General features: G+C 42.7%; 1 long non-coding RNA gene across 1 annotated transcript in view; it reads left to right on the forward strand.

Moving 5' to 3' along the window:
- The first annotated feature begins 1,289 nt into the window (after positions 1 to 1,289).
- Positions 1,290 to 13,235, forward strand: part of LOC131418897 (uncharacterized) — a 44,578-nt gene continuing 32,632 nt past the window's right edge. Inside the window, exons 1-2 of the long non-coding RNA XR_009223068.1 lie at positions 1,290 to 1,350; positions 6,081 to 6,298. This is a non-coding gene — a long non-coding RNA (uncharacterized LOC131418897). The remainder of the gene's footprint in view (positions 1,351 to 6,080; positions 6,299 to 13,235) is intronic.

Consider the following 13,235-nt stretch of genomic DNA (forward strand, 5'->3'; position numbering starts at 1 on the left):
TCTCAGACTCCTTGACATGCACACACATCTCCCTTGAGCCCTGACAATATCCTGTTGAAGCTCCTAACATGGCATTGGCAAGAGACCTGAGGATTATTAATGGCTGTGAATTATTGATCTTGGTGCCCCAACAATGCCTAGTGTGGAACCTTGTCCATATGTCCTGCACAAGAAACATTGGTTGAACCTGGGCTCTACCAGGGCAGGGATCTGGTCTGTTTAATTCCTAGAACAGTGTCTTACAGTGGTATACAGCTGGCACTCAGTAAACATTTGTTGCCTGAATGACAGCTCTCCTTACTCACGTCTTCTATGTCTTCTGTCAACTGAGCAGCCTTGACTGACACTGAATTTCCACCGTTCGTTGCCTCTTCCACACACTTCCAACCCCTCCATGGTGATGTGGAGGCCAATTAACAGTAGTAGATAAGAACCACACCCTTGAAATTCTGCTACTGGCAGAAGTTCAGCTTGAAGGATGATTTTCTTTAGGATGTGATTTTTAGTATTGTATTTATTAGATAGGATGTTTGTATGCAATGCTCATCTTTCATTAAAAGACATTAAAAGAAAGTCTTCAGAGCTGAAAACAGTTCCTAATTTAATAGCATCCATTCTCATCACAGGAAAGCACAGCTGCTGGTGACCATCAGTTTCCAAATTCTGTTGGTCCGGTGGCTTGATCGAGGTAGCCAAACTCCTGAGTTACCATCCGTCTGCTCTAGCAAGTCACACACAGCACCCAAAGGCATCAAAGACCAGTGTCGCCCCTGAGGTGGTTCACCCAGGATTTTCTTAGCCTGTGGATGCTTCCCAGCCCCCTTCAAGATTTCCTCCTTCCCTGCTTATCCTCCCACAGCTCCTCACACAATTTCACTTAGCAGTGACTTTCAGTATCAATTGAATTGGGGGAAGGGGAGGTTTTCCCTTAATGAAAAAAAATCAGCTTTGCACAGGTGCAAAGACCTGCCCCAATGAAGAAAGACTACCTGGATGCCTACAACAGAACCCAGTTTTGCACAATAACCCCTGGCTGCAATGTGAGGCTCTAGGTAATGTGATCTGTTTTCATGAAGCCTCGTGTGAGGGTGCTGCTACCACTCACTGTACAGGTTACTATCTCTCTTTTATTGTAATGACAAAAGCGAACTGCAAAACCCGAAACCTTGCTGGGAAATTGCCTATCTACACAAAGGACACAGAGACCCTATCGTTTCAGAGTTCAGTTCTTTCCGAGCTTCTTTATAAAGGAGTTTTTGTCTGCCTTGCAAGGCTCCAACCACGGCGGAACTGCAAATCCAGGTTAGCTGATGGCTCGGAGTGTTTCTCTGGAGGAAGCTGTCTTTGGAGGTTTGCATATAAGTGCTTTACAATTTAGCTCAGAAAAGTTAAGTAAAACTGCAGCCCTGATACATCTTAGATAGCGGGAAGGGAGAGGGGTAAAAGAGAGAGGAAGACAGAGAAAGCCAGAGGGAGGGAGAGAGAGAGTTCCCTGCTAAATGATGGCTCCAGTTTTTCATATCCCATCAGCTTTCCTTGAAGGAAGTGTAACAGTGTGTTCGTTCTCCTGCTGTTTGCTTTCGCCACCCTCGCGCTCAGGGTTTGAATACTATAATCACAATGCTGAAGGTGTTGGGAGAGAGTTATTTTTATCCCAACTGCCAGCATCGTCACAGTGTGTGTGATCCAAATTTGCACTCGGCATATATATACGCAGCATGCGGCCCTGCTGCTGGGCCAGCTGCTCCCCCTCAGGCTGAGATATGGTTAAGTTTCATGTTTTGCCTCATCAAAAAATGTGATAGCAAAAATGTGAAGTGAAACCTGCTATCACAGTAACTTACTTAACAAACATTGAAACGTGTTTCAAACGTGTGATTTGTTGTTCAATGGGAGCCAAGAATGAAGAGAGAGAGAGAGAACTAGCTGTTGCAGACACCTCGAATCCTCTAAACCAGCACCGGCTCTCCCTCTCTCCTAACAGAAGCCTGCTTGCCTAGCAGGCAGGCAGCAACGTGCTCAGCTCCAAGATCTGGTCTCCTGTCCCTTGAGATAGGTGTGGCTGCGTGACCAGGCTTTGGCTGACTGGACTTGGGCAGAGTATTCTCTGGGACTTCCTGGAAGGCTTCTTAAAAGGAAGGGAGGGCACATTTGCCCTTAATCTTTCCGTGTCCCAGAAGGCTGGAAAGCTGGTATGAGGTTAGGGCCCCAATTAGGCCTCATGGACTTCACTGAGGTGACCTTGAAGACAGAGCCATGGGTTGAGATGTGGAGCAGGAGATAAAGCGGGCCTGGTCCCTGAAGACTTTGCTGAGTTGTCATGCCAACCCTGGCCTGCCTCCTCCAGAATTTTTTTTTGTAAATAAGAGAAAACACCTTCGTGTGTTTGGGTCACTATTTTGGGGTTCTCTGTCATGAGTAGCCAAATGCAATTTCTAACATATATCAACCTGAATTTTAACATTACCTGAGGCCTGATTCAATGGGTTAACACACACAGAAGACAGGGAACAGCGCCTGGCACCCAGTAAGTGTGCATAAAGGTTAGCTGTTAATGCCCCTTTGGGGAATTATTGGATTTACCAATCATCTCTGAGTTTACACTTTAATGTAGAAATACCTATTTTAATTCAGCTTTGTGTTGTAATAACAAGGTCTCTATAAAAGTGTCGTCTGAGCTTGCTTGACCTATTTGATTCATGAAATTTGAATGTGTATTAATTTGTTGCTTCATTTCTGCATTCAGGAAATATTTATTCAGTATCTGTTATGAGCCACAGCTTTAGATATTGGTGAGGGTCCTGGGGGGTGGTTACATAAACAAAAATGAGAGGAAGACTCTGGCATCAAACTTACAGACTAGGAAAGGAGAGAATTAATAAATAGTAATAACAGCCAACGTTTACTGAGCACTATCAGATGCAGTATTTTACGTGTGTTATCTCATTTAATATTGATAACAGTCCTTTGAAGTACAAAGATTCTATTATTTTTCTCAAAATACAGGCAAGGATATAGAAGTACAAGGAGATTAAGTAACTTGTGCAAAGTCATAGTGAGTGATGCAATTGGAATTTGCAAAGGTATTTGTGTGCTCTTAATCTTCTATTCAACAACTATAATAATTCAACAATTTATTGAGCCCATTTTATGTGCAAGGCTCTACATGGTGTTGTAGGGCAGTGGTTCTCAAAGTGCACCTGGGACCAGCAGCTGCAGCATTACCTGGGAAATCCTAGAAATGCAAATCATTAGCTTCACTCCAGAGCTACTGAATCAGAAACTCTGGGGTGGGGCCCAGCGATCTGGGTTTTAACAAGCCTTCCAGGTAGTTCTGATGCCTGCTGCAGTTTGAGAACCACTGTGGCAGGGGATCAATAGAGGAGACTTATTTAAGTTTGTAAGAGGGAAAAGCAGGTATAAAAATAACTATAACTCAAGGCAGATAAGATAACATGTGGAAAGGAGGACTAGAGTCCTGTCGAGTTTGAGTTTGGTGACAAGTTTTCTGATTTTTCAAGAGAAGATGGGAATCTAGATTTTAATGGGAAATCTCCCACCTTCACACGTGGAGCCAAAATCAAATTTTGAAAAAACAAACAGGCAAAATAAAACCTGTCTGCAAGACAAGTGCCAGCTTGTGAGCCTTGCTGAGGACAGCAAAGAGGCATGGAGGCTTTTAGTGGTCTGCCCAGAACAGCATGGGAGTTAATTTACCTGGAGCCACTGTGGACCCTGGGTTAGAGCAGTAAGAGACTAGTTCACTGTATTAGTTTGCTAGGGCTGCAAATAAAGCACCGCAAACTGAGTGACTTAATCAACAGAAATTGATTATCTGGCAGTTCTGGAAGCTGGAAGTTGATCTAAAATCAAGGTGTTGGCAGGGTTGGTTCCTCTGAGTGCTCTGAGGGAAAATCTGTTCTTTCTCTTAGCTTCTTGTAGCCCCAGGCATCCCTTTGTTTGGAGATGCAACACTCCATCCCTCCGTCTTCACATGGCTCTCTTACTGTAAGGACAACAGTCTTGTATTGTATTGGGGCCCAACCTTCCTCCAATATAACCTCATCTTAACTAACTACATCTGCAATGACCCTATTTCCAAATAAGATCACATATTGAGATACTAGGGGTTAGGACTTCAACATATCTTTTAGGGGGGACACAATTCAACCCATTTAGGTAGCATAATTCAATGGTTAAAATCTTTGTTTTCATAATAAGTGGAGGCTAATTCATTAATTTTTTCATTGTTCCTTTCTATGGGAATAGTTAAGAGGATATGACATACCTTACTGAAATGTTATAGACAACGTGTAGATATTCGAGGTCTTTAAAATCAATTGAAATGTCAACAAACTAAGACATGGAGCCAATGGTAAAGCAAATCACCCTTGCTTTATGCTAAGTAGGACACACAAAACAGCTCACCTAGAAGATACTTGAGAGGCTTGTGATTTTTGAGAACTTGAGTGAAGAAAGCCTACTTAGATAGAAATTCAAATATTCTGTTTGGCCTAGGGTAAGGCCAAGGGCCCAGAAGCTTTTAACGGCCCCTAGAAACAATTTCAGTGTTTGATTAGAGTCTGGCTACCCATTGAAATTTGGTGAATTTTATACATGGGATGACAGATCAAGATAAATTTAGGCACATGCAGGCAGGCAAGATTCTACTTCTCTGAGTAATTTGTCCCCCTCAAACTAATAGGAAAGTCAAGCACAATGGTCAAAAGGTAAGCTCATATGTTCTGAGAAGGTCCTCATTCCTCAGGAGCCAGGAGAAAATAAGAAATTTCTTATTTTATCTTACTTTTAAGACAATCTTTAATTGCATACTTCTATATTTTTGCACATAGTTTTTCTCTTGTGTGTGTGTGCCTGTGTGTATGTGCATTTTATATCATTGAATCCAAAGTCAAACCCAATGTCTGAATTGATATTAAGAGTTTACTGTTTTCGGCTTCCCTGAGGACTTCCATATCTCTTTTAATTGTATTAAATCTAGAGACCAATTCTTTTTGACACTATCTATACTTTCATTTTTCTTTTCTTTTTTTTTTTTTTAAGCCAAGGTAGTGTTTTTTTGTGTGTGTGTGAGGAAGATCAGCCCTGAGCTAACATCCATGCTAATCCTCCTCTTTTTGCTGAGGAAGACCGGCTCTGAGCTAACATCTATTGCCAATCCTCCTCTTTTTTTTTTCCCCTAAAGCCCCAGTAGATAGTTGTACGTCATAGTTGCACATCCTTCCAGTTGCTGTATGTGGGACGTGGCCTCAGCATGGCCAGAGAAGTTGTGCGTCAGTGCGCGCCCGGGATCCAAACCTGGGCCGCCAGTAGCGGAGCACATGCACTTAATCGCTAAGCCACAGGGCCTGCCCCTCATTTTTCAATTTTCTAATATTTTTCTTTAAAATAACATAGGCAAAATGCAATAAGAAAGTGGGCATTTCAAATCTTTTTTTTTTTTTAAGCAAAAGAATTGTTTTTCAAAGTTAGCTCAACATGTAAAAATAGATGTCAGGAGAGTTGCTCTGATTGAACCAAGAAGAATTGAGGAGGTAGCTTTTAGGGGCCCCACTTGGGACCGCTTGGAGCATCATTTGAAAATTACTCTAATAGATATTCAAATAATTGCAGAAAGAAATGTTGAAGTCCTAATAAAATGGTTATGCTGCCAATTGTTGGCTAAAATATAGCAGCATCACACAACAGTTTGAAACGTTCATTTCTCAATTCACTCGTTCAATAAATATTTATTGAATGTCCCAGGTACTGTAGCTGTGTGAAATCTCAACAATGGTATATGAAATATAAATTAGAGGGTCAATGTCTGGCAGATATTGCTAGTTGCCTTCTGTGGTAGCCAGCCTTCAAGATGGCCCCCAATAATCCCCATTTCCTGGTATTCATACCTTCATGTAATTCCCTGCTACAGTGTGTCAGGTGGTCTGTGTGACCAATAAGACACGGCAGAAGTGATGGTATGTCGCTTCCAAGATTAGGTTATAAAAGACTGTGACTTCCATCTTGGGCATGTTGTGCTTCTCTCTCTCTCTCTCTCTCTCTCTCTCTTTCTCTCTCAGAGCACTTATTCTGGGAGAAGCAAGCCCTATTGTGAGCAGCCTTATGGAGAGCTCCACGTGGTAAGGAAATGAAGTTTCCAGCCAACGGCCAGCAAGGAACTGAGCCCTGTCAACAAGAATAAATGTACTTTAACTGGATCTTGAGCCTCAAGGTGACTGCAGCCCCGGCCAACAACTTGGCTGTAACTTCATGAGAGACTCTGAGCCAGAACCCCCAAGTAAGATGCTTCCATATTCCTCTCCCTCAGAAACTGTGTGAGATAATACATGTTTATTACTTTAAGCTGGAAGTTTTGGGGGTAATTTTTTATACAGCAATAAATAACTAATACATCTACTCAAAATCTCTTCTTCCTTTCATGCTTGCTAACAAGTCTCCAATTTCTTTCAAAACATCAATGTGCCCAGAATAAAAACAAAACCAACCAACCAACTAGAAGTTACCCAAGAAGAAAGGTGGGACTCAATATACAGAATCAGAACAGCTTGGACCTTGTTTGCCAAAATACAAAGCAAAACACCTTTTTAGTTGTATTTTCGACCCATGCTTTAAGAAACTAACAAACAACAACAAATGTTTTTAACTCCTTCTCTTGGGAGCTTGAGTGATGGGGAAATCATCAGAAACTATTTCAACAGTCTGACCCTCCCCTTGTCCCATCCCGGGAATCACATTGCTGGGCTTGGCCAAGAATAAGTGGAACTTGAGTTTCAAAACCTTCCTACCCAAGTTTCAAATTTGTAGCCTTTGAAGACTGAGATGATGTGAAATGTAGCAAACTGAATTGAACATTTACCAACAGTCGTTTGGAGAATTCTCTTGCCTTTTTGGGCAAGGAACTGTTTACAGCCATGATTGTAAGAACCGTCCTTTTTATTCTTCTCAGTATCTGGGACTGCCCAATATTTGAAGCTCTCTTATCTGCCTAGACATTCTTTGATCCACCCACCTTCAACAGAACAGGAAAAAGGTTTTGTTTTTAAGCATTGTCACGCCCTAAATGGAAATTTTTTAGGTTGTGTATTAGACTAGACAAATTAAAAACATCTAAAAATAACACCTCAGAACGTGTTGTTTATAATTTAATGCGGAAATGAATAAAAAGTGAATTCAATCGTGCGTTAAAAAAAATTTAACAAAAACTGTCTTGCTGAGGAAACTCCTTTTTTCTTGATGTTATCCTCTCCAGTTCCTTCCCCACCTTCTCACTGTCATTTGAAATCATAACCAATCTACTGAAATCAATAAAATTTATTAAAAACTATTAAAGTCAACTTCTAGTAACTGTTAGAATTCTTTTGTCATGTTAGCACTTTAGAAAATGACATGAGTTCAGTTATTTTGATATTACAGTTTTTTGGGGGGGATTAGGAAATGATCTTAGAACAAAAAGAGAAACTACACAAGCGATCACGAAAATTAAATTAATTTCCAGCTGTTGTAATCATACGAGAAAGCAAATTGTACCTCTTAAGGAAGTTATTATCATATGCCCAACCAATTTCCTTGAAATGGAATAAACTAGTCAAGGAAATGTGAACTTTTAATCAATTCTTTGGCATTTCCCCAGTATGCGGCTATCTGGTGATATATTCTTAATTAAGGAACTATTAATGTTTTTTGAGCTAAATTATAATGAAAATATGATCAAACTTTAATAAATATGTAAGAACGAAAGAGGCGGCCAGCCCCGTAGCATAGCGGTTAAGTGCACGTGCTCCGCTGCTGGTGGCCTGGGTTCAGTTCCCGGGTGTGCATCGAGGCACCTCTTGTCAGGCCATGCTGTGGCGGCGTCTCACATAAAGTGGAGGAAGATAGGCACAGATGTTAGCTCAGGGCCAGTCTTCCTCAGCAAAAAGAGGAGGATTGGCATGGATGTTAGCTCAGGGCTGATCTTCCTCACAAAAAAAAAAAAAGAACGAAGGAATTGAAACTGAATATGTGCTAGGGCTTCTGAAACCTAATCTAAATTGAAATGAGGTAGAAAAATAAATTATGGTTGCTAGGCGAGGACTCACATTGTCTTACTTTGAAATGGGAGCATGAACCCTTGATTCAATCTTCTTTTCATCACTTGGGCAAATTAAAGGACCTCACACATCAATCACTCTTCGAATAGCCCAAAACCCAATTTCAAGTCCCTGTAATGTTTGGAGATAATTCTTCTGGCCCAAAGTAAACGTTAGTAGAATAGAGCATTTCCATGTTATGATATTAGATGTATTAACACGACATGCCAATGCTATTTTTCAAATGTAGTTATAAGAAAGGATTTTACCTCTGCACTGTAACTTGTGTGACTGCTTCCGGTGGAAAGGAAGCCAGGGCCTGGATTGTTAGATGGATTTTGGTGTCAATCCTGAATAGAATCTTGACTTTACTACATTTTAGTTTTGTGATCACAGGCAAATTAACTTCTCTTAGACACAGTTTCTCCTCTGTAAAATGGGTATAATAACCTCTCATGGGATTTTTGTGAGGATTGAATGAGAAGATATGTAAATCACCTGCTTAATAGAGGTCATTTCCCTATTGTCCTTTTCCATTACTCACAGTATTTTAAATTGCTAAGATAAAGAATTGTCACACTTTACCATTCAGAGTACTTTCTCAGGATTCTTTGAGATGTTTCTTCTCTCCTGATCTCTCATATCCTTCCATGGATGTCCTTTTTCAGCCCCATTCTTCCCTCCTTGATCCTGTATTCAATCTCAATACTATTTAAACCTCCCATCTTGGTTTTCTCCACCCTACCTGACTTTCTTCTTTTTTTCTTCCCTGCAACCAAACAACTTCTTTGATCCTTAGTGCTTTCTCATTTTCTAAGAACAATTCAGGTATGTATATTACTTGTAAAAACATTGTAGCATTAAAAATGCTTTTCAAGGAAAAAAATCCACTCATATATTCCCTTTCAGTTTCTGTCACATATTTACATTTAAAAAATGCATTTTGTAAATAACCAAGATGAAAATATTCATGGAATAGTGTCGTGCAGTGGATAGAGTATAGGAAGAGACAAGCCGATGCCTGTTGTGTTCTGGTGACCCTTAGTGGGTTCATTTACTTGTCAAGATCTCAATTTCTTCATCTCTAAAATGAAGCATTTGGAGAAATTATTCCTGAGGTCACTTCAAGCTCTGAAAATAGTCTATGAGTCTTTATAAAACGGGAATGTTCTTCCAATAGTGGCTAACCCAAGAGTACAGCTGACCACAATATCATCATTCAATTTTTTCCCTCAATTCCTTTTCACGAGTGCCGAAAATAGGCAGAAGATAGAACCCTGCAGGCACAGATAGGAGTACTTCCTGCCAGATGGGTAATTACCTCTTGGCCTTCTAGCACTTGGCCCTGTTGATCTTTAGCCACACTGATGCCCTTGGATGGCTCCATGTGAGCTCTCTTGCTTTGTCCGCCTTATCACAGATCTATAACTGACCTATAACTGAATTTGTGAAATGGCTGGACAGGGTTAAAAGTTCAAGCTTTGGCCCTAGAAGAGAACAGATCTATTGGTCTGTGTTGGGAACAGACTCTGAACATCTCTCTGCTGCAATGAGAAGTGGCAGCGGATTTTCACCAGGGTGCTGGTCCAATCCGATGGGTGTATCAGCTTCATGGGGATGGGAGTCGGGGAGATCAGAAACAAACATGTTTAGAAAAATGTCCCCATTTATCCACTTCCTGATTGGGTTTGTTTTCAGAATATGGTCAAATGCTTCCCTTCCCCCTAATGACAGGGAACTGAAGAGCCAGCAGGACAGAGGTTTCTGTGTTAAGACGTTAATGTGAAGTCTTACTGTATTTTGAGTGCTTAAGGAAAAGTTAATGGGAACTTTCCAGGGAAGATGGTGGGTGTTATTAACATGAAAATATGTATGAGAATTCCTAAATGAAAGCTTTATAGGGTGGCGTTGGAGGCTAATGGGACCCCGGCTGGTTGAAGGTAGGCAGGGTGTGGGACTGGATGGGGGTGGGGGAGAAAGGGTAGGGAAGAAAGCCTTCTTTTGGACTCTGGGGACTCCGTGGGCCTGCCTGAACGGCCTAGAGTGAAGGCTAGAGGGGAGACTGAGCGAAATGGGAGCAGTGATAGAGAAACTAAAACGGAGAACTAGAGGACAGGAGGAAGGCCACTGGCCAGGGCAAGAAGGAGAACCTGGAACAGGAGGTAGAAAATACTAGGAGTTATTAAAAAAGGGGGGGGGGCAGAATTCCTGAAGGTAAGGGCCACACTGGGAAGGACCTGTGGATAGAAAGAAAAGTGGCCACCCGGAGTCCCAGGGAGCGATCCTGGCTTTGAACCTGTGCCAAGCCAATCAGTGTAATGGTCAGCTTGCCTCCTTCGGCCTGCAGGCCTCTAACCTTTGCAGCTAAGGCCACTTAACCTTCGCAGCTAAGGCTGCTCAATCTGACCAAGACTCTAGAGCTACCCCTGTTTTTAATAAGAGACTAGAACGTGGTCCACTGCCATCATGGTGGCCTGGCTTCTCAGCTCTACTGCAGGGCCTGCTCTGACTTGTAACTGGCCTTTTGCCTGTGCCCTTTTGACTAAACCTCTGTCTTGGATCCTAGGAGCTGCCTCTTTTTCTTATAACAATATTGCTAACATTTGATTGAGTACCAGCTATTATGCTGGTACTCCCACTCACTACCATGTTTAATAACCATGAGAAACATAATATTATTTCCATTTGGCAGATGAGAAAACTGAGGCTTAGAGTATTTTGTTTTGTTTTGTTTGCTTGCCCCAAATCATGGATCAGAGCCAGAGATCAATCCAGACAGTTTACCACCAAAGCCCAACTGGGTACCCACTCTGCCATACTGCTTCTCCGCCCTGCACCTGCTTCTACCTTCAGTCTCTGCCCTGGTTCCTGCCACTCTGATTGTACTGGGATGGGCCTACTGTATGTTCTTCTACTTTCAGTCCTGCTGTTGAACACCCTCAGCAGGTCTGCCTCCTTCATCTTTCTTTGGTGATACCCCAGCTCAGTGGTCTGCCTGCTTTCTGGGTCTCAACCATGTCACATTTACTGGTCCTGCTGCCTACAGAGAACCCTGAGATCTCTTGTAGAGCCCTGACTGTACATGAATCTCTCCGGCTTTGCCTACTCAGCAGTGAGGTCGAGTTGTGTGGTCGTAGTCACTGTAGACAGACTGGAAGCAGAGGTCAGCCAGGTGAGATGGGCACTCAGGGGTGATGTGGCTGGAGCATGAGATCAGGCCCTCAGTAGCCCCAGGTAGAAATGAGTTGTGCAGGTTAGATTTCTAGATGAGCTGAGGAAGGACATCTTCTCCTTCAGTGGTGAATTGGAGTCATGTTCTAGAATCCTTGGTGTGCCTCAAAGGATTGAAGGGTACAGGCAGCCCTTCATCTTGAGCGTCACCTGCCCTTGGAGTGCTGTGCCTGATGCTGTGCTCTAACGTCCTTTTTGGTTAGGGCAGCGGTTCTCAACCTCACTCTCCATCACAGTTGCCTGCTGAGCTCCTAAGACATGCTGAACCCTGTACTCTATCCTCAGAGGTTCAGTTTCAGACGGCGTGGGGTGATATCCAGGCACCCACAGTTTTACAAAAAAGCGCTCCAGGATATTCTAATGCACAGCCAGGCTTGCTGACCACTCATGTGCTGGGTGGTTCTCAGGATAAGGGTATCAACAGTGAACAGGAGCAAAGCAGAGTGGCCTGAGAAAGAAAGAAATCTCTAATATTGCTTTGCATTGTGAACTCTGAATATTGTGGGATGTAAATCTGATTGATGGAAGACGGACAGCCACGTACGTTCCTTAAATTGTCCAAGATTGCTAGAGAAAGTGCACACGTACATGAAAGGTACTGTGGTCTAGGGGCTCAGAGAGGACACTGGGGCTAGGAGCCTCCTCTCTGGGACTGGAGGCTAATTGAGGGCAAGGTGCTGGTGGGCAGGCTGACAGCTCTGGATTCTGTCTGAATGTGGCCCCCAGGTTGCCCTGAAGCCTTAGACTGCCCAAGTGTGCTACACTCTATGTAAATGAGAATTGCAAAGGCAGAAATGCCGAGTTGAGAAAGAAACTTGGTACAGCCCGCGAAAAGGCCAAGTGAAAGCATGAGTCATTGTTGAAAATGTGGTGGGTTGCACTACGGCTGTGATGATCCACACTTGATGCAAAAGCAAAAGAAAACCAGGTATGTTTTCATCAAGATCTAAATACACTTACAATGTCAAGGGTTTTCTTAGCAGAAAGGTGTCTGTGATATTTACTTGATTTTTCTCAGATTTTATTTTATTTTTTGAGCATTTTCAGTTCCTGTTTCTTAGCTTTTATTTTTAAGCCTGTGGACTTAAAAGGGTCAAACTTACGTTAAGTGATGTATTTTTTTTTTGTGTGTGTGTGAGGAGATCAGCCCTGAGCTAACATCCGCCAATCCTCCTCTTTTTTTCGCTGAGGAAGACGGCCCTGGGCTAACATCTGTGCCTATCTTCCTCCACTTTATATGGGACGCCGCCACAGCATGGCTTACCAAGCAGTGCGTCGGTGCGCGCCCGGGATCCGAACCAGCGAACCCCGGGCCGCCGCAGCGGAGCGCGCGCACTTAACCGCTTGCGCCACCGGGCCGGCCCCAAGTGATGTATTTTTTTTTAATCAAAGTTTTGAAACAAACCAGACATTTGTGATTAAAAAGATAGTGAATGCCTGATTGCTGGGGTTTTCGTGTTAGAGGAATGGCCTCTGCCCATCCAGAGCTCTGTGGCCACGAAGGCAGGAGTGTGTGCCCCTTCATCCTGTTGGGCCTCATCTGTAATTGAGGGGGTTGGAGCTGGTGACCTATAGCTACAGAGTAAAAGCAGACAATTATTGAGCATTTACTGTATGCCAGATACTATGCTAAATTCTTTACATGGATTATTTCATTTATTCCTCACCTTGACTCCAGCATATAAGTACTTTTATTATCACTGCCTCTGCTTTAGAGATTAGGAACTGAGGTTTAGAGAGATTAAGTAACTTTCTCAAGGTCACAGCTGGTAAGTGCTAGAGCAGGGATTCTGATCCCAGACCCACACTTATAATCACTACTTACATTATCTCCCTAAAGAACTTGGTCACCACTTCATAAAATGAGTTGTGCAAGGCCAGCCCTTCATGAGCCTATTTCCTCCCAGGCAGATT

The sequence above is a fragment of the Diceros bicornis genome, chromosome 20, assembly GCF_020826845.1.
Source record: "Diceros bicornis minor isolate mBicDic1 chromosome 20, mDicBic1.mat.cur, whole genome shotgun sequence".
Lineage (NCBI taxonomy): Eukaryota > Metazoa > Chordata > Mammalia > Perissodactyla > Rhinocerotidae > Diceros > Diceros bicornis.